This window comes from Odocoileus virginianus, chromosome 8 (genome assembly GCF_023699985.2).
Source record: "Odocoileus virginianus isolate 20LAN1187 ecotype Illinois chromosome 8, Ovbor_1.2, whole genome shotgun sequence".
NCBI classification, from domain to species: domain Eukaryota; kingdom Metazoa; phylum Chordata; class Mammalia; order Artiodactyla; family Cervidae; genus Odocoileus; species Odocoileus virginianus.
In genome coordinates, this window is record NC_069681.1 from 18,693,586 (window position 1) to 18,716,662 (window position 23,077).

The following is a 23,077-nucleotide window of genomic DNA, read 5'->3' on the forward strand; positions in this document are numbered from 1 at the left end:
GAATCCAATGTGTTTTTTGTTTATATGTTTGCATCCTATCCAGCCTATGGGAGGCAGCAGTAGCAGCAAATTAAACTCAAGCCTTGCAAGATTTGCTTTCCACTGGGAAATGAAAGACCCACGAAGTTCAAGGAGCCCATTAGTGGCAAGAAAATTAAGAGCATAAACCCAAAGAATGCCCACAACTTGCTGCTTGGTATTACACGGATGCTTATGGTTCATATAATCTCTCATTGCTCAAGTGTGTTTAAGGACAATAACAACTATGGTTATATTCCTAATACAGTCACCAGGGAAGCCCCGGGATATACTAGCTAGGGTCAACCACCTGTGGCCCTAGTCAACAATCAAAGATGGTTGTGACAAATACTCCATGAGACAGTAACAGAGGGGAATAGAAACATCAGTGCTGCTTTTTATTCTGTAATTTTTCATCTTAAGTGTTTTGGGGAACAGGGACTGAGATTCCTGTTTATGGGCTGTGAGACTCTTTCTGTGCTCTTGGTTATCAAAAGGGCATTTGGGGAATTTTGCTGTTTGTTGGCAATGCTTATAGGCAAAGGAAAAGGCAGGCAAAGGCAGGCTGAAGGGATAGTTATTTTTACTGCCTGTTTGTCTCTGTTGTAGGAACTTAAGAAAACTTTGAGAAGTTTGAGGCTACCTATTAAAATATGTATATTGGCTTTTGTGGATTACCTTTTTTAGCTAAATATGTTCTCCCTGACCAACTTGGTCCATGCCATTGAGAATAAACTGCATTTTTCATACATTTATTTATTCACTCACTCTTTCCTTGGGCAAAAGACTTGAGGAAAAAAAGGGTTGGAGCGAGTGCTCTTTGATTAAGTAAAAAGACATGAGTCCCAATCTTACATGGGATAGAAAGGCCAGAAGCTCACGCAGTATTCCCAGGAGGGTTTTTGTGAGGATGGAAGCATGGGGACCCATACTGCAACCACGTCTTTGCTGTCACTTAGCTCCATGGACTGTCCTGCTTCATGAGGAGCGTTCTTACGTTTGCATGGCCTTCCTCCATACTGCATATCTCCTCTTTTCCTTTATTTGCCCCAAACACAGCTAATATAAGACTGTGGCATGAGGTAGATTTTTCTGAGGGTTTAGGGGGTGGGTAATGCAGGGTATTTACAGTGGAGTTTGCTGAACTGCATGGTCTGGGGGAATAATTCCCATAAGACTCTCCTCACTTCTGACACCAACTACAAGTTCAGGGGATTCCCCAAGACACCCTCAGGTTGGATAATTTTCTAGAAGGAACCACAGTGTTACTGAGCCAAACACAAGTCCACTCACCCATGTACAGAAAGCCAGTCTATTGACACTGACATTGGTGATAGAAGAAAATGCAGCTTTATTGTAAGGCACCATACAAGGAGAACAGGTGGCTCATGGTCAAAACCCCTGACCTCCTTGAAGGGTTTTAGCAAACCATTTGTAAAGGCCAGGTAAGGGAGGGGGAATTACAGGAATGTAATCAGATTGCATACGATTCTCTAGTTAGTTGATGGTGAGGTAGCAAGGCTATGTCCAGCAGTTAACATCAGTCCTTAGGCCCAGGAGGTCTGGGGACTGTGTGCTTATTGATCGTCATCAAGCAGTTAGCATCTTCCATTTGGTGGGGGGTTTTCAAATCTTTAAAACAACTCAGGAAATGTGTATTGGATACTATTATCTAGGTACTTTAGAGAGGAGCTATGGCAGAGGATACAGGGCAGAGGTCTGTTCCAGGAAAGCCCCATAGGGTCCTGCTTGGTTACAACTGAACTTATTGAAAAGAAGGAGATACATATTAATATCATCCAAGGGAAGAGACATATAGGGAAGAGTCCAGGAGGGGCCCCAAAGCCACGCTTCCAAGTGCCTTTTCTCTGTTAATTCATAATGCTGTTACCTGCTCTTGACACTCTCTGTGACATACGCAGAATATTGCCCGCTGAGGAAGCCCGCTGAAGCCTTTGGTGTCCAGACTTTTTATAGACACTATTCATACACTGCTTGTGTGACTGACATTTAGTCTCCAGACTTTCAGGCTCTTAGAGTTTCAGGCTAAAACCTATAGTCTCCAGTTTCTTTGGACCTGGGAATTTATACAACATTTCCCAAAGCCTCCATTATAAATCACATTGTTAAACCATTCAGTGACCAAAGTCCCCTGAATGGGAAAATACCCCACAAAGATCTTCCTCTCAGGTAAAACATTCCAGGGACCTACAGAGAGTAGACAGGACCTACAGATAGTAGGTAGGACCTACAAACCTACCTCCTAGTAACCAAGGGACAAGAGCCAGATCTCTCCTTGAGTTAAGTTAATTCGTTACTACACAATTTTTTAATTAGACTTTTCTGGAAACTTATTGGGTAATCTTAAATTCATTAACTGGGGCCACACTCCCTTATTTTATCTCTCTCTTTTTTATTTTATTCTTTTTTTTTTAAATTATGGTTGATTTACAATGTTGTGCCAGTCTCTGATGTACAACGAAGTGACTCAGTTATACACATACAGACATTCTGTTTTACATTATTTGCCATTATGGTTTGCCACAGGATATTATGTATAGTTCCCTGTGCTTATGTTGTTCTTATTGTTTAGTTGCTAAGTCGAGTCCAACTCTTTGCGACCCCATGGACTGTAGCCCACCAGGCTCTCTCCATGGGATTTGCTGGATACTGGAGTGAATTGCTATTTCCTTCTCCAGGGGATCTTCCTGACCCAGGGATCGAACCTTGCTATACCTTGTTGTTTATCCATTGTAAATGTAATAGTTTGTATCTACCAACTCTAAACTCCAAGTGGATCCCTCTCCCTCCTTCTGGCCCCTCAGATAACCACAAGTCTGTTCTCTACATCTATGAGTCTGTTTCTGCTTTGTAGATAGGTTCATCTGTGTGACATTTTAGATTCCACATATCAGCTCAGTTCAGTTCAGTCGCTCAGTCATGTCCGACTCTGCGACCCCATGTGTCGCAGCATGCCAGGCCTCCCTGTCCATCACCAACTCCCAGAGTTTACTCAAACTCATGCCCATCGAGTCGGTGATGCCATCCAGCCATCTCATCCTCTGTCGTCCCCTTCTCCTCCTGCCCCCAATCCCTCCCAGCATCAGAGTCTTTTCCAATGAGTCAACTCTTCGCATGAGATGGCCAAAGTATTGGAGTTTCAGCTTCAGCATCAGTCCTTCCAATGAACACTCAGGATTGATCTCCTTTAGGATGGACTGGTTGGATCTCCTTTCAGTCCAAGGGACTCTCAAGAGTCTTCTCCAACACCATATTCAAAAGCATCAATTTTTCGGCACTCAATAACCTCAGATACGCAGATGACACCACCCTTATGGCAGAAAGTGAAGATGAACTAAAAAGCCTCTTGATGAAAGTGAAAGAAGAGAGTGAAAAAGTTGGCTTAAAACTCAACATTCAGAAAGCTAAGATTATGGCATCTGGTCCCATTACTTCATGGCAAATAGATGGGGAAACAGCAGAAACAGTGACAGACTTTATCTTTTTGGGCTCCAGAATCACTGCAGATGGTAACTGCAGCCACGAAATTAAAAGATGCTTGCTCTTTGGAAGGAAAGTTATGACCAACCTAGACAGCATATTCAAAAACAGAGACATTACTTTGTCAACAAAGGTCCATCTAGTCAAAGCTATGGTTTTTCCAGTAGTCATGTATGGATGTGGGAGTTGGACTATAAAGAAAGCTGAGTGCTGAAGAATTGATGCTTTTGAACTGTGGTGTTGGAGAAGACTCTTGAGAGTCCCTTGGACTGCAAGGAAATCCAACTAGTCCATCCTAAAGGAGATCAGTCCTGGATATTCATTGGAAGGACTGATGCTGGAGCTGAAACTCTAATACTTTGGCCACCTGATGTGAAGAACTGACTCATTGGAAAAGACCCTGATGCTGGGAAAGATTGAAGGTAGGAGGAGAAGGGGACGACAGAGGATGAGATGGTTGGATGGCATCACCGACTCAATGGACATGAGTTTGAGTAAACTCTGGGAGTTGGTGATGGGCAGGGAGGCCTGGCGTGCTGCGGTCAATGGGGTCTCAAAGCCTCAGACATGACTGAGTGACTGAACTGGACTGAACTGACTAATAGCTGAATAATATTCCACTGTATATAGGTGCTGTATCTTCTATTCATTCATCTGTCAATGGACATTTGGGTTTTTTCCATGGTTTTGTTATTGTGAGTAATGCTGTTGTGAACATAGGGGTGCAGGTATCTTTTTGAATTATATTTTTGTCTGTATATTCTCAGGAGTGGGATTGCTGGATCATATGTTAATTCTATTTTTAGTTTTCTGAGAAATCTCCATACCGTTTTCCGTAGTAGCTGTACCAACTTACATTCCCACCAGCAATGTAGGAGGATTCCCTTTTCTCCATACTCATTCCAGCATTTATTATTTGTAGACCTTTTGATGATGACCATTCTGATTGCTGTGAGGTTATACCTCATTGTAATTTTGATTTGTAATTCTCTAATAGCTAATAATGTTGAGCACCTTTTCATGTGCTTTTTGGCCAGCTGTATGTCTTCTTTGGGGAAATGTCTATCTAGATATTCTGCCCGTTTTTTGATTGGATTGTTTGTTTTTGATACTGAGCTTCATGAGCTGTTTGTATATTTTTAAATTATAAAAGTAATGCAAGAGTATATGTTTATTGTTAAGAAATACATTTTTCCCTCCTGAGAATCCTCCACTTAGAATTCTGGTTCTAATTCTACTCCTTGTGTCATCCCTTGTTCTTCTGGATCCCTCAAAGCGACTCTACTACTACCCATAGCCAAAAGGATCGAAGGGAAAGATAGACTCCCCATCACAGAATATTTGAAGTGGTTACTCACTAGGCCTGTATATGCATATTAAAATTCTCTGAGTTGTTATAGCAGCTGTTGCAACCGAAAATAATTCAGCGACTAGCATCATTTTCTGTGTAGTTTATGGGCTCAGGAATGGTCCAGAAGTGCTGGTATTTGAGTTACCCTTAGTCTGCCCAGCCCATCTCCACATGTCACAGGCTGGTAATTTGATCTACAGCTCCCTTGAAGTGAGTTTGCATTAAACACAAAAAGCTCTTTTTTTGTTTTTTCCCTTTTTTGCCAAACATTAAACGGACTTTTATGTGTGTCCTTTTTCCCCTTGAAAAATCATGTTTTGATTCAACAAAAATATTACACACCGTCCTGAGGGTTTCGTATCCTTTTCCCACAGCCGCACATTTTCTGCAGCTGCCTGCCCTCTGTCACCAGAGGCCTGAGTACCTAAGACAGGGAGAGACTGGCTTTGAATACAGCTGGGCCTAAGAAAACACAGACAGTGGTGAGAAAAAATATCTTCCAGTGACCTTTCCTTTCAAGACTCAGGAAGTCGGCTGCTTCTCAGTGCTCTTATCATTGCTGCGAAGTCTTGATTTTTCCAGTCTCCAGTGGTGGTTTTCCAGGCAAATGAGAGCCAAAGCTGAAAGAGCCTCCTGTGTTTGGAGGACTGAAGGAGACTGCCTCAGAATGGAAGCAGTCCCACCTGGCCTCTCCTGACCACCTTCCGGCAGCCAGGGCCAGGGACGTGTCTGATGATGGAGACATTTGGAGCCATTTCAGCAGTGGCAGCTGGCACTGTGTTCATTCCATCTGCTGATATGCAGATTGTGGTGGGTGGGGCGAAGGCGGGTGGCGCCATTGACTCACCACCTTGCAACAGGTAGCCTGCTTTCCAGCTGCTTTGCATGATATCCAGACTTCCTGGCAGGAAGGTTGATGGTTCACAGAGCCTGAGGCGGCACCTCTGAGTTCAGTAGCTTCCAGTGTTTAATGATACCCAAACCAGCGGTTGAAATACCTAAGATAATAGTAGCCACAGTCATGTGCTTGGGTTACTGAAAACTGAAATTCACTTTTTTTTTCCTTTTTAGCTGAAGACAGACAATTTAGTAACTTTTATATCAGTAATGTGAGGAGTCTTGTCTGTTTAATCAGCCAGTTAGTTGTACTACAAGGAAAGATTAAATATCTGTCTTCAGAGTCATTGAGTTCTTATAACATTTTAAGTTAGAAATCTAATACTTTCTTCCCCAGAGATGTATAAACTTATTTGGTCCAAGTTCGGGGATGCCAGAAGTCATTGCGGTTTAGATGATACCTGTTTATGATTGACACAAATAAACAGTCACAAGTGTACAGAATCTTGAGTTGTGGGATCTTGCTGTCTGTCTGAAAAGCCGTTGCATAAATCAGAAATCTGTGCTTGTCTGGCGCAACCAAGGGGAGGGAAGTGGGAGGTTTAGATTAGGATGGATGAATTGAAGGGTTTAAGCCACATATATGTATATATTTTCCATTTCAGTACTTTAATAGTGTTTTGAGCATTTGCCTCTACTACCTGGTAGGCAGAGCTCACTCCAGAGTAAACGGTCTCTTCCTGGTAGGAGCCATTTATAGCTCCCAAGGCCACTGGCATTGTTCCAGTATAATCCCCTTGCCAGCTCTGTATGGGGGCATTTTCCCTGTAGCCTTGCAGTCCCTGTCTTTCTTGTTGACAGAATGGTTCTTGTGCCTGGTATTTTGTGCCTCTCAGGGTGCAAGAGGAAGATGTCTAGATTCAACCCATCTCTGCATTGCTGCAGCCCCCCACACCCACTCCTTTCATGGACCCAGGAGGCCATCCCAAGAGAGTGCACCAAACGGTCCACTTGGTCCAACCAGTTATTTGATTAAAATATTAATCTTGTGATCATGTCAGTGAAAGTGTGTGAGACATTGTGAATGATGTGTGAAAGTCACTCAGTTGTGTCTGACTCTTTCACACATTAACTGGGTCCTAACTGTGGAACAGACAAGTCTTTGGCTTTGAACTCAACTCTGCAAGATGATGTCCTCCAGGAAGGTTTGCTTGTGCCTTGACTCTTGACAGTCAACAACTGAGGGTAGATTTTTTGAAACTCTCCATGGACAGAGCTTGGAGATCAGGCTCAGTGATCCTGGCCTTGCTCATGCTCTAACCAAAAAGGAGAAGACAAATTGGAGGCTCTCTTAAACACTTAATGGAATTTTGGGATAAAATATTTAAAAGGTTAAAAAGCCTTTATAAAGGAGGAATTTCTGGTCTTCCTGTGGAAGATGACCAAATCCGTATTAAAGTATTCCCATTTCTGGTAAGTTAATCAGTCCCCCCCAATATATAACAGGCCTTCCATGATCAAAATCTGGATCCAAAATTGCTCATTAGAACAACTTTATCTATAAAAAGAACTCACCTACATCAGATGGCAAGGTCGTAACCATATACACAAGCGGACTGCCACAGATATAGGAAACAAGTTTATGATTACCGAGCGGGAGGGAGTAAGGGTGGGATGAGTTAGGACATTGGGACTGACATGTATACCTAGCACAGGGAGCACAGTGCTCTGTGGTGACCTCAGTGGGAAAGAAATGTAAAAGAAGAGTGGATACCTGTATATGCACAGGGGCTTCCCAAGTGACGCAGTAGTAAAGAATTCGCCTGCCAGTGCGGGAGCTGCAAGAGACTCAGGTTCAGTCCTTGGGTCAAGAAGATCCCCTGGAGGAGGAAATGGCAACCCACTCCAGTATTCTTGCCTGAAAAATCCCACGGACAAAGGAGTTTAGCAGGCTACTGTCCATGGGATCATAAACAGTTGGATCCAACTGAGTGTGCATGCATGTATATGTATAATGCATTCACTTGGCTGTATAGCAGAACCTAACACAACATCGTAAAGCAACTATATTCCAATAAAAATTAATTAAAAAATAAAACGCACATGACAATTAGATAATGAAAGAGAAAAAAGTACAATTGGATAATAAAAGAAGAAAAAAAAATGGAGCAAACTGCACAGCCCCAGTTTGCAGTTTGCTGTGGGAAGGAGTCGCCTCCAGTCCAGACTCTATAGTATGAAGTCAGGTAATTCAATGACAATAATAATTTTATTAATAGCTGAAGCTTAAGGGAAGTTTACAGCTTTAAAACAGGAAATGGAAAACAATAAGCAAGAAACTATAAAATAAATTGAACACACAGCTTTCTGTTACATTTTATACCCAGTGGTACATAGCATTTACTTTAGGAAATGACAGGCTTATTTAGAAGTCCGGCAACTTCTAGAATCTCTCTCTTTCTCTCTCTCTCTCTTTTTTTTTTTGTTGAAATGTAAGTGGGAGCAATGTTGGATACACTTATGGCTTATTTTTTAAATTTATTTTTGGGTTTCTAATTAGGGAGTGTTAGTATGTGTCTAAGTTTGTTTTTCCCTTTAATATTTACATACCATGTTATGTCAAAATAAATCTTTATTGTGAATTTGAATCTGGGTATTATTAGCTATGTTTTGTTAATTGATTATAGTGAGCCAGGCCCTGTATTAAATACTACAGTGCTTTAACTTATTTAATTAATTTAACATTATGATGTGGGTACAATTATTACTTGCATTTTACAGATGAGGAAACTGAGGATCAGAAAAGTTAAGCAACTTGCCTAGGACACAGCTACTAGCAAGAATTGTACTGGAAACTCAGATCTGACTGTCCCCAGAGCCCAAGATCTCAATCTGTTCTTCTAACTCTTAGTCTGTATCATGACTTTCACAGTCTGAAATTTGGAACTCTTGGGGAGCCATGGGACAATGTTTAAGAAATATTTAAGGATGCTGTATACACTGCAACTCCAATATTAAATCATAATTTATTTGAAATAAAATTTCTTTAAAATAAATGAGAGGATTTACATGTATTCCCCATCCCAGTCCCCCCTCCCACCTCCCTCTCCACCCGATCCCTCTGGGTCTTCCCAGTGCACCATGCCCGAGCACTTGTCTCATGCACCCAACCTGGGCTGGTGATCTGTTTCACCCTAGATAATATACATGTTTCAATGCTGTTCTCTTGAAACATCCCACCCTCGCCTTCTCCCATTTCAATGTATGACAAAAACTACTGTAATGATGTAAAGTAATTAGCCTCCAACTAATAAAAATAAATGGAAAAAAAAATGTCATTACCTAGGAAAAAGATGGAATGTTATGATTTACATGAGGATAGATCAAGATTTTGAAATTACCTACACATCCACCCTCATTTTGGATTTGAGTTTCGAATGGATGAATGAATGAAATTCAACTGATGACTTAGTTTTATCCTAAAAAAAATGTCAAATATGATTTTGTTGCTTTTTTTCACTTTCCGTAATAAACGTAATATAGATTAAGAGATAAAAAAAAATAAAATAAATGAGAGGATTCTCTGACTAATAAACTAACAAACTGATAAACTCCAAACTAGATGAAATTGTCATGTGCTATTTCTCCACCTCCTTTCCCTGGACTTCAAGGACTTTAAAAATGTCCTGCCTGCCCCCAAAATTAGAGAACTCTGAATTTCAGCATTGCTGGTGTGTGTGTGTTATCTGAATGGTAAGGGTCAGGGTATAGGGGGAAGATGATAGGAGTTGTAGTCTAAAGAAAAATCAGGGAATCCCAGTGACCCCATTGCCTTAGAGTCTCAGTATTCTCACTTTTAATGGAAATGATATCAGTATCTATGAAGTCAGAGTGTTGTTAGCATTAAATTAGACAATACATGTGAGTGAAATTTATGGGTTACTTATTTTAAATGTAGTGAAGGTCTCCTTCCCTGTTTGACAACGTGTAGGCTGGTACTTTACCATCGTCTGTTTCTAAGACCTGTTAAAGTCATTTTTTTCTGGGAGTGCTCTATTCATCAGGATCTTGGCAGGAAACAGACGGTGCATTCATGCTGGGAAGAGTTTAATAAAAGCACTGTTTACAAAGGTGTGTGCTGGATTTAGAAAAAGCACCAAGGGACGAAGGGCCTCTCGGTACCCCAGTGGGGTGCCATTACCTATGCTAGGTTTGAAGAGGCAAGCAGAGGGAGTGTTTATCAGAGCCTGGAGATTTTGGAGAAAGCCACCTGGCAAGAACTACGGCCTTTGGTGGAGGGATGCAGTCAAGCCACAGAAACCTAACAGGGAATGATCTTGGGAAAAAATTTTCCTGACCTCACAATTTTCCCTTGCTTTGATCTCTTGCAGGTACTCACACTGGCTGGAATCCAAATGGAAGCTGTAAGGGAAGGGAGCTCTTGATGTGGTCCAAACAGGTTGGCCCCAAGGGCAGAGAGCAGGTGGAGAAGAGTGGAAAGTGGATCTGGGTAAGCAGAAGGTATGGAGCACAGCCTCATGGTTTTTCAAACATGTTAACCAGTAATCTCTATCCCTTTGGTCAGATTTGGTTGAATCAATGGTAATGCAAAAATTATGTTGTCTGCCTCCCCTTCTGTATTTTCTCCACATTTAGAAATGTTTACTCTTCACTTCTAAGCTGTCTTGCGTTCTTTCATTCCTCTGAATCTTCTTGTGAAAAAATTAACACAAGAAGTTAATTCTCACACTTAAGTGTCTTATGCCTAACTATTGTTTGTTAAAATACATACTGGTTTTGACTCCTGGGGTAGCTAAGTTGCTACCAGACTGACCTCAGATGAAAAATGCAAAGAACTACCTGAAGGCCCTGGAACGTGAACTAATGCAAGGAGATTATGGAGGGTGGTTGGCATTTGATGAAAGGACAAAACAAGGAATTCCTTCCCTTATCGTTTTTTTTAGCTTAAGAATTGGCTGTGGACAATGTCCATAGGTTTTCTGACATAAAGAACTAGGGGAAAGTGTTGAGAGCAGTTACAGACATTGAAAAGAGAGGGGGGAATCTCCAAAAGGAGAGAGCCAGAGAGGAGAGCCCCAAATTTTGTGTAAAACCTTCCCCAATTCCTGGTTGATCCCTGAACCATGAATGTATGTGTCAGACTGCAAGCAGCTCAGCAAAGGGTCAATGAACTAAAGTCAAGATACGAGATATTGCCCAAGAAACAGAATACTTTTTTTTGGCAGTACTGCCAAAACAAAAATATCATACTCTTCGGGAGGTGTATAATAGAATTCAGAGTTCTCATGAGCAATCATCCACAGTGCCCAAGTTCCCATCCAAAGTTGTGCTGTGCTCAAGCTCAGTTGTGTCCGACTCTTTGCGACCCCTTGGACTATAGTCCACTATATATATATAGTTCACTATATATATACAGGCTCCTCTGTCCATGGGATTTTCCAGGCAAAAATACTAGAGTGGGTTGCCACTTCCTTCTTCAGCCATCCAGAGTTACTTGACATACAAAGAACAAAAACGAAGTTCTTGACCTATTCTCTGTTATATTGAGAAAATATAATCAATATAGATCAATCCTGAGGTGACTCAGATATTAGAATTATCAGACATAGATTTTAAAGCAGCTGTTCTAACAATAACTCGGGGAAATTTTATATCTATAAGGGCTTGTATTAGAAAAGAAGAAAATTATAAATTAATTATCTAGGATATGGACTTCTTAAGTGGCACTAGTTGTAAAGAGCCTGCCTGCCAATGCAGGAGATGTAAGAGACCCTGGTTCGGTCCCTGGGTTGGGAAAACCCCCTGGAGGAGGAAATGGCAACCCACTCCAGTATTCTTGTCTGGAGAATCCCCCTGGACAGAGAAGCCTAGTGGGCTACAGTCCATAGGGTTGCAAAGCGTCAGACATGATTGAAGTGACTTAGCACAAGGAACCTTAGAAATTTAGAAAGATAGAGCAAATTAAATCCCCATTCAGTAAAGAGATGGAACTAATTAAGATAACAGCAATCAATGAAGCTATGTTGGTTACCAGAGATGCACTTCAAAGATAGATTAAAGTTGACTTTTGAAAAGATAAAGAAAACTGATAGACCCATAGCTAGACTGATTAAGAAAAAAAAGAACACAAATTACCAATATCAGGAATGAAAAAGAAGATGTAACTGCAGATCTCATGGAGACATAATAAGACAATATGCTGACTATTCTCTTCCTTTGTGCTGCTGGGCTCTCGGAGGCCAAAGTACCCTTCAGTAGTCAGAACTGTTAGTTCAGTGGGACTCTTGCTGTTTGTCTTCTGACAAGAATGTACTCTTCAAGGGCCAAAGCCTTCAACTCTCAGAGCACAGAATTTTGGGGAAGGGAAGGACATTTGAAGTGATATCAAATGGGGTCTCTCTGGTTTCACTCCTTGGTTACACATTTGGAACACAGAAACATTTCAGAGCTTTTTGGTTGTGGGTATTTGGGTACAGGAATATTGTCATTGAGAATTCTACTTTGAAATCCCTTCCATAAATACTGATCCATCTTTCTCATCACTATGACCCGATTTCCATCTCTTTTTTCGTGCTGTCATTTAGCACACCTCAAAACAGACCCTTTGCTTAAATAGTTTACCTACTTACTTCCCTACCACTTCTGGAGGGGAGAAAGGGAGTAGAGTGGGAGAAGGAATTGGCTTTATGTGCACAAATATAGTTAATGCTCACTACATTGCTTGCTCCCCTGTATTTCCCAGTCATCGTTGCAGTTAGTCATGGGCCATGTGACTGGGCTGTGTGATTAGTTCTGCTCAATGGACTGTGGGTGGGTCTTCTGAGGTGAAGCAGTTAAGACCCAGTGTATCTCCGCCATGTATCTCCTCTTGCCTTGGTGTGGCAACTTTGGAGGCCACATGTTAGAGACCGTACAGCAATTAGTTGAAAGAAGCCTACCAATACATATCAACTAAACCTTTATTGTGCTAAGCTTCTAAGATTCTGGTTTATTTCTTGTGAGTGCAAGTGCTGATTACCTTGCCCACCTAGTCAGTCAACATTTTAGGACCCTAATTGTAAATGTGTTTATTCTCAGAAAAAGATTGGTCAGTCAAAACTTTATTTGCAGTTCCATGCACTTAGCATTATGGTAGGTGTTCCACTGTTGAGTGCCCACTCTGGGTAGGTGGAACCCTCTTTCCTGTGGTTGTGGTGTGGCCTTTCTTGCGCAGATAGAGGTTCAGATATTTTAAAAGCATGCCAAGTCCAGCTTTATTCAGTTCTTACCAGGGCTTGGTGAAGTTTATAACCTGCCCAGATATGCAGAGAATGTACAGTGCTACACATTCAGGGTTCTTCTCTGGCCGACTCTCTAATCCCTTCTAAATTCCATTCCTTAACTGGAACATCACCAGTTAATCTCTTAATGTATGTGCACACAGCAGATTTCTTCCTGTGTATTTTCTGTGTAGCCATGAGTGTTAATGCTGTCATAAGAGCACCTCATTTAGTTATCTGAGTCTTGGGGTTAATTTATGTGCGGTACCTACTGTGATCTTTGGTTCTTTCTTTAGTCTCTGCCTTATCAGTTTAGATGTCTTTCACTTTGCATCCACACTTTGTGGCCTCATCCTGACAACTCTTCTAATTTCCTCTTTATCCTGTTATTAAATAAAAGTTAACAACCCTATAATCAGACCAGTAGGATCCAGCAGCAGGTACAGATACCGGGTGATTTACAGGTGTGGTTTTATGTCCAACTGTGAAGTAGACTTTTTAAAATTCCCTCTTTGCAGATGAGGAAATGGAAGTTCAGTGAAGACTCAAGAGAAATGTGATTCTCTTAGATACAATCTAGGTAGAGAAATAATATGGGTATGAGAGAAGTTTTTACTAATAGCAATATTTATATACTATAAACAACTAAATCTTGCTAAGAGAAATTAGAGAGGACCTAAGAAAATGTGGATATATACTGAATTCCTGGAATGGGAGACTCAGTATTTTTAAGTTGTTAATTTTCCCAAAATTTATCCATATATTCAAAGCAGACTTGTTTTAAATATAAATTAAAGAAGCTGATTCTAAAATTCATATAGAAATGCAAGAGACTCAGAATAGTCAAACACCTTTGAAAAAGAACAAAGTTGGAGGATTCACATTATCTAACTCCAAGATTTACTATAAAGCTACTATGATCTGGATAGAGTGGTACTGGTGTCAAGATGGACAAATGCGTTAAAGGATATAGTGGAAAAACAAATCCACATGTGTATGGTCCATTGATTTCTGATAAAGATGCAAAGGATTCAGTAGAGAAAGGGTAGCCTTTTCAATAATTGCTGCTGGAACAATTGGATATCCATGTGCAAAAAAAGAAAAAAAATCTTTGATCTGAATCTTGCAACATGTACAGATCAAAAAATGATCATAGACTTAAATGTAAATTCTAAAAGAATCAAATTTCTGGAAGGAAACATAAAAGAAAATCATAGTGATCTGATATTAGGCAAAAACTTAAATTTCTTATCAAAAGCATGATCCATAAAAGAAAAACATAAAAATTGAACATCACTAAAATTAAGAACCTCTACTCTTTATAAAAAGACTGTTAGGAGAATAAAAAGTCTAGCTATTGTAAGAAAATATTTACAAATCACATATCTAATAAAAGATTTGCAAACAGGATACATGAAGTAGTAAGGGAAAAAGCAGTCCAATTAAAAATAGGCAAAATATTTGAACTGACACTTTACCAGAGAAAACATACAGATAGCAAATACACATACTAAAAATGCTCAATACCAAGATTTGTTATGAGCAAACAAAACTGTCATGAGATACTGTTACACACCAATTATTAATAGAATAAAGACTGACCATGGCAAGTTGAGGATGTGGAGCAACTGTGAACCTTCTTACACTGATGGTGGATATGTAAATTGTGCAACCATTTTGAAAAATAGTTTGGCAGTTTCTTTAAAAGCTAAGATATACCTACCATATGACCAGCCATTTTACTCCTGGGAATTTACTGAAGAGAAATGAAAGTATTTGTCTATACAAACGCTTGTACATGACTAATCATAGCAGCTTTATTATAAAACACAAAAAATCAACTCAAATGTCCATCAGTAGATGAATGGGCAAATTATGGTGTATCTATCTATACAACAGAATGCTTAGCAATAGAAAGGAACGAACTATTGTTACATGCAATGTCATGAATGAAATTTGAAGTAACAGATAAAAATGAGTCCATACTGTATAATTCTATTTGTATAAAAATCTGGAAAACTCAGACTGATCCATAGTCACAGAAAGCAAATAGGTAGTTACCTGGAAACATGGGAAGTAGGAAGTGATGGGAGGGAAGGATTACCAAGGGGCTTCAGGAATCTCTTGAGGGTGATGGGATATGTCCATTACCTTGGTTGTGGCGACAGTTACACAGGTGTATAATATGTCAAAACTTATCATATTGTACATCTTAAATATGTGCAGTAGCTCAATTATATACCCATAAACATGTTAAGATAACAATAACATAGGGAATGTTTATTGAGACGCAGGAGGTGATGGTGGAGAGATTGAGTTCTGGAGCCAGAACGCCTAAAGTACCGATTCTGGCTTTTCCACTTATTAGTTGTATGACTTCGGATGGGTCAACTTGTTTATCAGGATATACAATGGAGAAAGTTCCTGCCTAGTGTTGCTGTGAGGATTGTTAGTTTACTAATGGAAAGCCCCTGTATTCCCTGGAATATAGGAAATATTTAACAAAGATCAAGAAATCTTGTGCTGGGCGCTATGCTGGATGCTTTATAAGAATTATCATCTCATTTAAACTTACTAGTCCTGTGAGACAAGTACCAATATTCTTATTTTACAAGTGAGGAAATGGAGGTACCAAGAGGATGTATAACCTTACATAGGAGGCAAGTAACAGAATCTGGCTTTGAATAAAGGCAATCAAATTCTGCACATTTTAAATCCTATGAATAAGTTTTAACAGATGAGGCACTGACTCAAGTGCTAATAAGAAGGTTGTCCAGACACTGCCCCTGTTTTCTAGGATGTTATTATCTGAGACATGTAAAACTATTGAAGACCAACGTGTTTGGGCAGCTTTCTGTGAGCTCTTCATGTGATTACTCTTGGCAGCTAGCTCCATGCTCACCAAACCTGTTTCTTTGTCCTGGGCACATGGTCAAACTGTGTTTCCTGGTCCTCCTGTGTCTATTGAGGTCATAGATTAGTTCTTGCTAATGAGCTTTGAGCAACACTGGTGTTGTCACTTCTAGGCCGAGGCAAGCAGGAATGGCTCGGCTTTTTCTATCTCCAGTCTCCTTATTGCCATCAACTAGTATGTGTTTAAGGTGCTGGAGCCACAACGTTGGGAGGAGCCTGATTTCTGAAAAACACCTGAAGCCGTGCTCTCACTGCTGAGCTGCAGTGAACCGCTTTTGCTGTGTTAAGCCACTGACACAAAACCCTACTGGCTTTTGCTGTGTGTGTTCCCTGTTTCTTGGGGCTTCCCTCATGGGCATCAACTCTAGGTATTCCAAGACTCACTAGAAACTGAGTCATTTATGGCCCTCTAAGATGCATTAATTATTTTCCTCGGTTGTTTTAAAATCTTCCATTCACATCTCAAAAACCTATTTAAAGGGACAGATTGCTACCTTCTGTTTTTCAACTGCCATTTTTATCCCCTCCTTCTTGCTCATTGGACAGCCTGACTTCCAATCATTTTACCAACTTCCCCATCTGTGATGTGTCTTCTTTCATACTATGTCCTGTCTGAACTATGACAATTCATGGTCTGCTGACAGTCTTCTGGTTCCTGGCCAATTACAGCTGGTTCATGACTCCATTAATTCCCTGGCACAAGAGGCTTCTCTCCATTTCTTAGGGCTTCCTTCACCAGGGAATCTTCCTGACCCAGGGATTGAATCCGGGTCTCCTGCCTTGTAGGCAGATGCTTTACCCTCTGAGCCACGAGGGAATCTGCGAAGAATAGCTGTTTGCAAAACTGGACAAAGAATACCTTGTGCCATTGTCATGGAGAAAGGGCTTGGTTCTGGGCACCTGGTTCTGTAAATCTGATGTTCTTGGCAGAAGGTGATGGCTTATCATAGCATTCCAGGGGCTATCTACAGAAGGACCATGGATGGGAGATCTGATCTTCTGATCTCACACCCTCATTTTACTGATAAGAAAAAAATGGGCATACTGGTGCCCATCTGAGAACCACTTACTACTGGTTTGTGGCACTGTAGTTATAGAAGCAAAAGTAAGAAGCATTTTGTTAAAATTCATCAGCTAAAAGGATATATTGTACAGCAATATAGCCAATATTTTATAATAACTTTAAGTGGCGTATAATCTATAAAAATTTTGAGTTACATTGTACAGCTGATATTAATATAAATTATAAGTCGACCATACCTCAAAAATAAGAAAAATGGAAAAAAGAAGCACTTAGAAACTTTTATAATAATTTGACAGAAGAATTTTAAGTCTATTGACACTGATAATTTAAAAAACTAGGTTTATATTATGTACATCTCTTTAAAAATTCGTGTATATTTAATTCGTTTTATTTTATGATAAGGTTATTTTTATAACAATTTTAATTTAAATTTACAGAAATATTGAGAAGATAGTACAGAGGATTTTCATATCTTGTCCAAATTTCCCCTATGTTTAATATACTACATTAGTATGGTACATTCATTACAATTAATGAACTCATGTTGACACACAATTAACTGAAGTTTGTGTTTTATTTATGTTTCCTCTGTTTTTAACCTAATATCCCTTTTCTATCCCAGGATCCCATCTAAGATCCCACACTACCTTTTGTTGTCATGTCTCCTTAAGCTCCTCTCGGTTGTGACAATTTCTCAGACGTTTGTTGGTTTTGATGACTTTGCCAGCTTTGAGGAGTAGTGGTCAGAAATTTCGTGGAGTGTCCTTCAATTGAGATTTGTCTGATACATTCTCATAATTCAACTGAGCATATGGGTTTTGGGGAGGGAGACCAGAGAGGTGAAGGGCATTTTCATCGCATCATATCAAGGCTACATATTATCAACATGACTTATTACTGTTTATGTAGATCTTGGTCATGTGGCTGAGGTGGTGACTGTCAATTTTCTCTAAAGTGTCTTCCCACATCTCCCTTCCATGTACTCTTTTGAAAGAAGTCACTATGTGCAGCCGACACTTAAGGAGTGGAGAATTGTAATTTATTTTATTGTGCTTTATAAAAATATAGTTTGTGATATATATGAAATATATAGAGAGTGTGATATAAAAAATATAGTTGGTTTGTGATAGATTGAAAATGAAAAAGGTCTTTCACCACTGCTCATTTGAGAAGCACTGCTCTAAAAACCTGCTTAAGGGTACACAGAAGAAGAACTGGAACTGAGCCCAAGATGTGTTGGCTCAAATCCCAGCTCTTTTCATTCCCCAGAGCCCCACTTGCATATCCATCTTATTCTGGAGCCAAGAGACAAGCTGGCTGTGGAATACCATAGACTGCTCCTTGATATCTCCGCTGCTCTTAAGAAAGGCTTCAAGTCTTGGTGAACTTTCTGGAATACTGGACTCATTGCGCCTTGAAATGTTAGCTTGTCTGAACTATCATTTTAAGTCATGCTCCGTGGCAAACAGATACTGAGATGGAACTTTGCACTCAGGCTATTTGTTATTAAAAGTGATGAGAATGGTGTGGGGCAGAAGGAGAAGTTGAAGGGCACTGCAGTCCAAACAAAGGCTCTTATCAGTGGTACAGCTGGACCTGGGGTGGCCATGCAGTGTGTGTTAGTTGCTCAGTCGTGTCCAGCTCTTTGCAACCCCATGAATTGTAGCACCGCCAGGCTCCTCTGTCCATGGGATTTTCCAGGCAAGAATATCAGAGTGGGTTGCCATTCCCTTCTCCAGGGGATCTTCCTTGCTCTGAATTTAGGCAGAGAGATCAGGCTTTGAACACTCCCACGCTGACCAGGTATTGAACTCTGTCTTTGGGAAGGAAGTATAACCTTGGGAGAGGTGGCTCCCTTAGCCCAGGGGCTCAACCTAGAAAGGGACTTAGCTGTGCCTTCAGCAGCCCATACTTCTGGCGGTGGGGGAAATGAGGTAATGGAGAGATCGTGATGACCTCCCCTCTCCAGCACTTGTTATAGGTACCATTGTGTGTGTGTGCGCTCAGTCACTCAGTCGTGCCCAACTCTCTGTGACTCCATGGACTGTAGCCCTCCAGGCTTCTCTGTCCATGGAATTTTCCAGGAAAGAATACTGGAGTGGGTTGCCATTTCCTACTACAGGGGATCCTCCTAACCCAGAGATTGAACTTGCATGTGTCTCCTGCATTGGCAGGTGGATTCTTTACCACTGTGCCACCTGGGAAGCCCATAGATACCATTACATTTTAAAAAATTTCTTTTGTCTTTATGTTAGGTCTAGATTCTAGGAATCAGAAGGTTGTTTGCTACACTCCTCCTTGCATTGTTAACTGTCTCTAGTGCCTGAATGCAGTGATTGTACTTTGGGTATGGATGAGGTAATCCAGGAAGGGATTCTGGGAAGAGATGCCGTGTGAGAAGGTTGGTGTGGGTGTGGACACAGTGCAGAGAATTTGTATTTGTGCAATCTGCCTGCTTCTGTGATTCATCTGGGTCTGTGCACCCTCATAAACAGTGGGCTCCAGTGAACTAAGTGTTGCTTTCTAAAGAAAATTTAGAGCTGGGATTTTAGCAGGGAGGAAAGTATATGCCCAATGGTAATGAGAACAAACACACAACACCAGGGAAACCACATAGAATAAAGCTGTAGGAAGATTTTTTATAATTTGTTTTCAAGGGAAAGGGATATAAGCAACAGAATTGTTTTAACTGGTCAAGAATTTGTCTCTTCAGTCTCTTGTCTCTCATAGGATCTCAAGCTTGCTCTTTCTCACCATTTTGAATGGGAGTGAGACCAAAAGAATTTTAATTACAGGGCAAAAGATGGAATTTGAAAGCAGAGCAAATTTGGCAAAATTAATTCTTTTTTTTTTTTTTCTTCCATTTATTTTTATTTGTTGGAGGCTAATTACTTTACAACATTGCAGTGGTTTTTGTCATACATTGAAATGAATTAGCCATGGATTTACATGTATTCCCCATCCCGGTCCCCCCTCCCACCTCCCTCTCCACCCCATCCCTCTGGGTCTTCCCAGTGCACCAGGCCTGAGCACTTGTCTCATGCATCCAACCTGGGTTGGTGATCTGTTTCACCCTAGATATACATGTTTCGATGCTGTTCTCTTGAAACATCCTGCCCTCGCCTTCTCCCACAGAGTCCACAAGTCTGTTCTATACATCTGAGTCTCTTTTTCTTTTTTTGCATATAAGGTTATCGTTACCATCTTTCTAAAGTCCATATATATGTGTTAGTATACTGTAATGGTCTTTATCTTTCTGGCTTACTTCGCTCTGTATAATGGGTTCCAGTTTCACCCATCTCATTAGAACTGATTCAAATGAATTCTTTTTGATGGCTGAGTAATATTCCATGGTGTATATGTACCACAGCTTCCTCATCCATTCGTCTGCTGATGGGCATCTAGGTTGCTTCCATGACCTGGCTGTTATAAACAGTGCTGCGATGAACATTGGGGTGCACGTGTCTCTTTCAGATCTGGTTTCCTCAGTGTGTATGCCTAGAAGTGGTATTGCTGGGTCATATGGCAGATCTATTTCCAGCTTTTTAAGGAATCTCCACACTGTTTTCCATAGTGGCTGTACTAATTTGCACTCCCACCAACAGTGTAAGAGGGTTCCCTTTTCTCCACACCCTCTCCAGCAAAAATTAATTCTTATGTAAAAAAAAAAAATGCTTCCTGTACTTGGCATCCTGTTTTCCTGACTGCTTGATGTTCATCTCTTTTATTCCTTGTGGTTTGAAATCAGACCTGCATCTTCCCTTTCAGCTTTTCCCTGGATTGGAGGGTGCTCAGCATAAATGAACTCAACCTGATCGATAGGATGATTTTACATTAGATGAAGGTGTTAGTCGTTCAGTCGTTTCTGACTCTTTGTGGTCCCATGGACTGTAGCCTGCCAGGCTCCTCTGCCCATGGGATTTTCCAGGCGAGAATACTGGAGTGGGTTGCCATTTCCTTCTCCAGGGGATCTTCCTGACCCAGGGATCAAACCCAGGTCTCCTGCATTGCAGACAGATTCTTTACTGTCTGAGCCACCAGGGAAGCCCAGGGGACTCAAAAGAGAGAGAAAAAAAAAAGAAACGCATTTTCTTCAAAGAGGCTTTTCCACCAGCAGCTTCATGACATGACATCTACCATTTGGATTAAGTGTAGCTATGGGGCAGGAAAGGGTTAAAGGACTTAGAAAGCACTGAAATATTTTTTTCCCCCTCTTGAGATAGAAGAATGGGAACAACCACTTTGCATAATAACCACAGACATATACTAATAGCTAACTGAGCTCTTTTTAAATGCTGGGCACTGTGCTAAGCACTTTATAGGCATCATCTCATTTATGTTCATAATGATGTGATGATTATTATGAACCCCTCAACACAGATATGAAACTAAGAATTGGAGAGATTAGATGCGTTGCTTAAGTGTGGAGATGGGGTTCAAATCTAGGTGCCAGATTCCTTTGTACCACATCCAGTATTACTTCAGCAGCCATGAAATTGGGAAGGGGGAGTGGTTTGAATAGGAAAACAGGAAGTGTGCTAGAACCACTTCCCAGGTAAAAGGTCTTCTGAGGAACATCCTTCTGTAAGCTCCTTCTTGTAGCTCAAGTCATTTTCTTTTAGTCCTAAAATGAGAGACCAGGGGACAGTTGAGATCTGAGAGTCAGGACCTTAAACTGAATTTGGAAACTCATATTGATCTGTCAGGTTGTGACATGAAGGTGGTGATGGAGGCCCCCCATGGGTGTGGATGAGATTGTCCAAGGAGAGAGGGTGCAACAAAGTGGTTAACGGGCACAAGCTGGATTCCTAGAAACCAACATTTAAGGGGAATGTAGAAAAAGACAAGCCGATAGGAAGGTGCAAGAAGAAGAGTCAGTTTTTCTGCCATCATTTAGGACAGGGTGGTACGTCACTCAGGAGAGTGTGGTGTGTGATCGCCCAGCAGAGGATGGGGTGACGTCTTCCAGAAGAGGATGGCGTGCAGTCATCTGGAACAGAGTGCTATGTGGTCATCCAGTGGAGAGGAGGCATCAGAGTGGACTGATGCAAAACTCTCAGGTCAGGTGACGTCTCATCCTCTAAGAGAGGAGAGGAAGAAGGGAAGATAAGAGGAAAGGCAGATACATTAGAAAGTGTAGAGAAGGCAACGTTAAGGAATGTTATGCCAGGGCCCGTATATTCTTATGGGGCTTCTCTGGTGGCTCAGTAAGGAATCTGCCCAAAATGTGGGAAACGTGGGTTCGATCTCTGGGTTGGGAAGATCCCCTGGAGAAGGGAGTGGCTGCCCACTCCAGTATTCTTGCTGGAGAGTCCCACGGACAGAGAAGCCTGGTGGGCTACTGTCCATGGGGTTGCAAAGAGTTTAACACGATTGAGTAACACTTTGACATATTATTAAGGAAGTAGAATGTTCTTTTGGTTTTTCTGGCTTGATAGCTTCCTTCCCAAAGGCGATCCTGTGCATAAGCAGGGTCGCCTCAACCACGGGGTAACCTGCTGCCAAAATTATGGTGCCTTGTCAGGGAGAGGTGTATCTGAGCCTCTTCTAGGCCACTGGTGATTGTGGTTGCACCACTGCTAGCCCTCACTTGGCCCTGTTGGATGGTTTCTCACCCCCTGAGGATGTTCTTCAAACTTTCTTGGGAAACTAAAATGGGTTGATTTCACCTTTTATCTTGGATATCCAAGTTTGGGTTCAAGTGTTTTCTGGTTGTATCCTGCCAGTGGAACATGCAGGCACAGGTGGCATGTGGATATTCAGCTGGTTCTCTTTTACCTGAGAACCTGGGCTGAAGGCAACTCTTGTGAATGCTAAGGTGGTCAAGTGTTGGCAAACTCATGGTAAACACTGTCTAAAATCAGACTCCTGTGAGATATTTGAGACCTGTGCTTCCTGAGTGCTCCCCTCCCAGGAAGGTCTTCCTTGCTCTTCAGTGCTTTGATGCCTACTGGAACCTTCTTGCTTCATTTGTGTGACTGTTAGTTGAATATTTTGTACTTTGAAAAGATGTGGAACACATAAGTCAGTGTAGTAGGATCTTTCTCATTCTTTTTACCAGATTTATCTCTCTTGCCCCCAGTAATTTAGGTTGTTATTGACTCTGTTTCTCCAGGGAAGGGGTCTCATAGGTTCATCCCCATGGCTAAAATG

The 23,077-nt window shown here is 41.1% G+C and overlaps 1 long non-coding RNA gene across 1 annotated transcript in view; it reads left to right on the forward strand.

Annotated features, from left to right (window-relative positions):
• LOC139036216 (uncharacterized) overlaps nt 1-23,077 on the forward strand; it is a 211,846-nt gene that overhangs the window by 152,214 nt on the left and 36,555 nt on the right. Inside the window, exon 3 of the long non-coding RNA XR_011488919.1 lies at nt 10,099-10,228. This is a non-coding gene — a long non-coding RNA (uncharacterized lncRNA). The remainder of the gene's footprint in view (nt 1-10,098; nt 10,229-23,077) is intronic.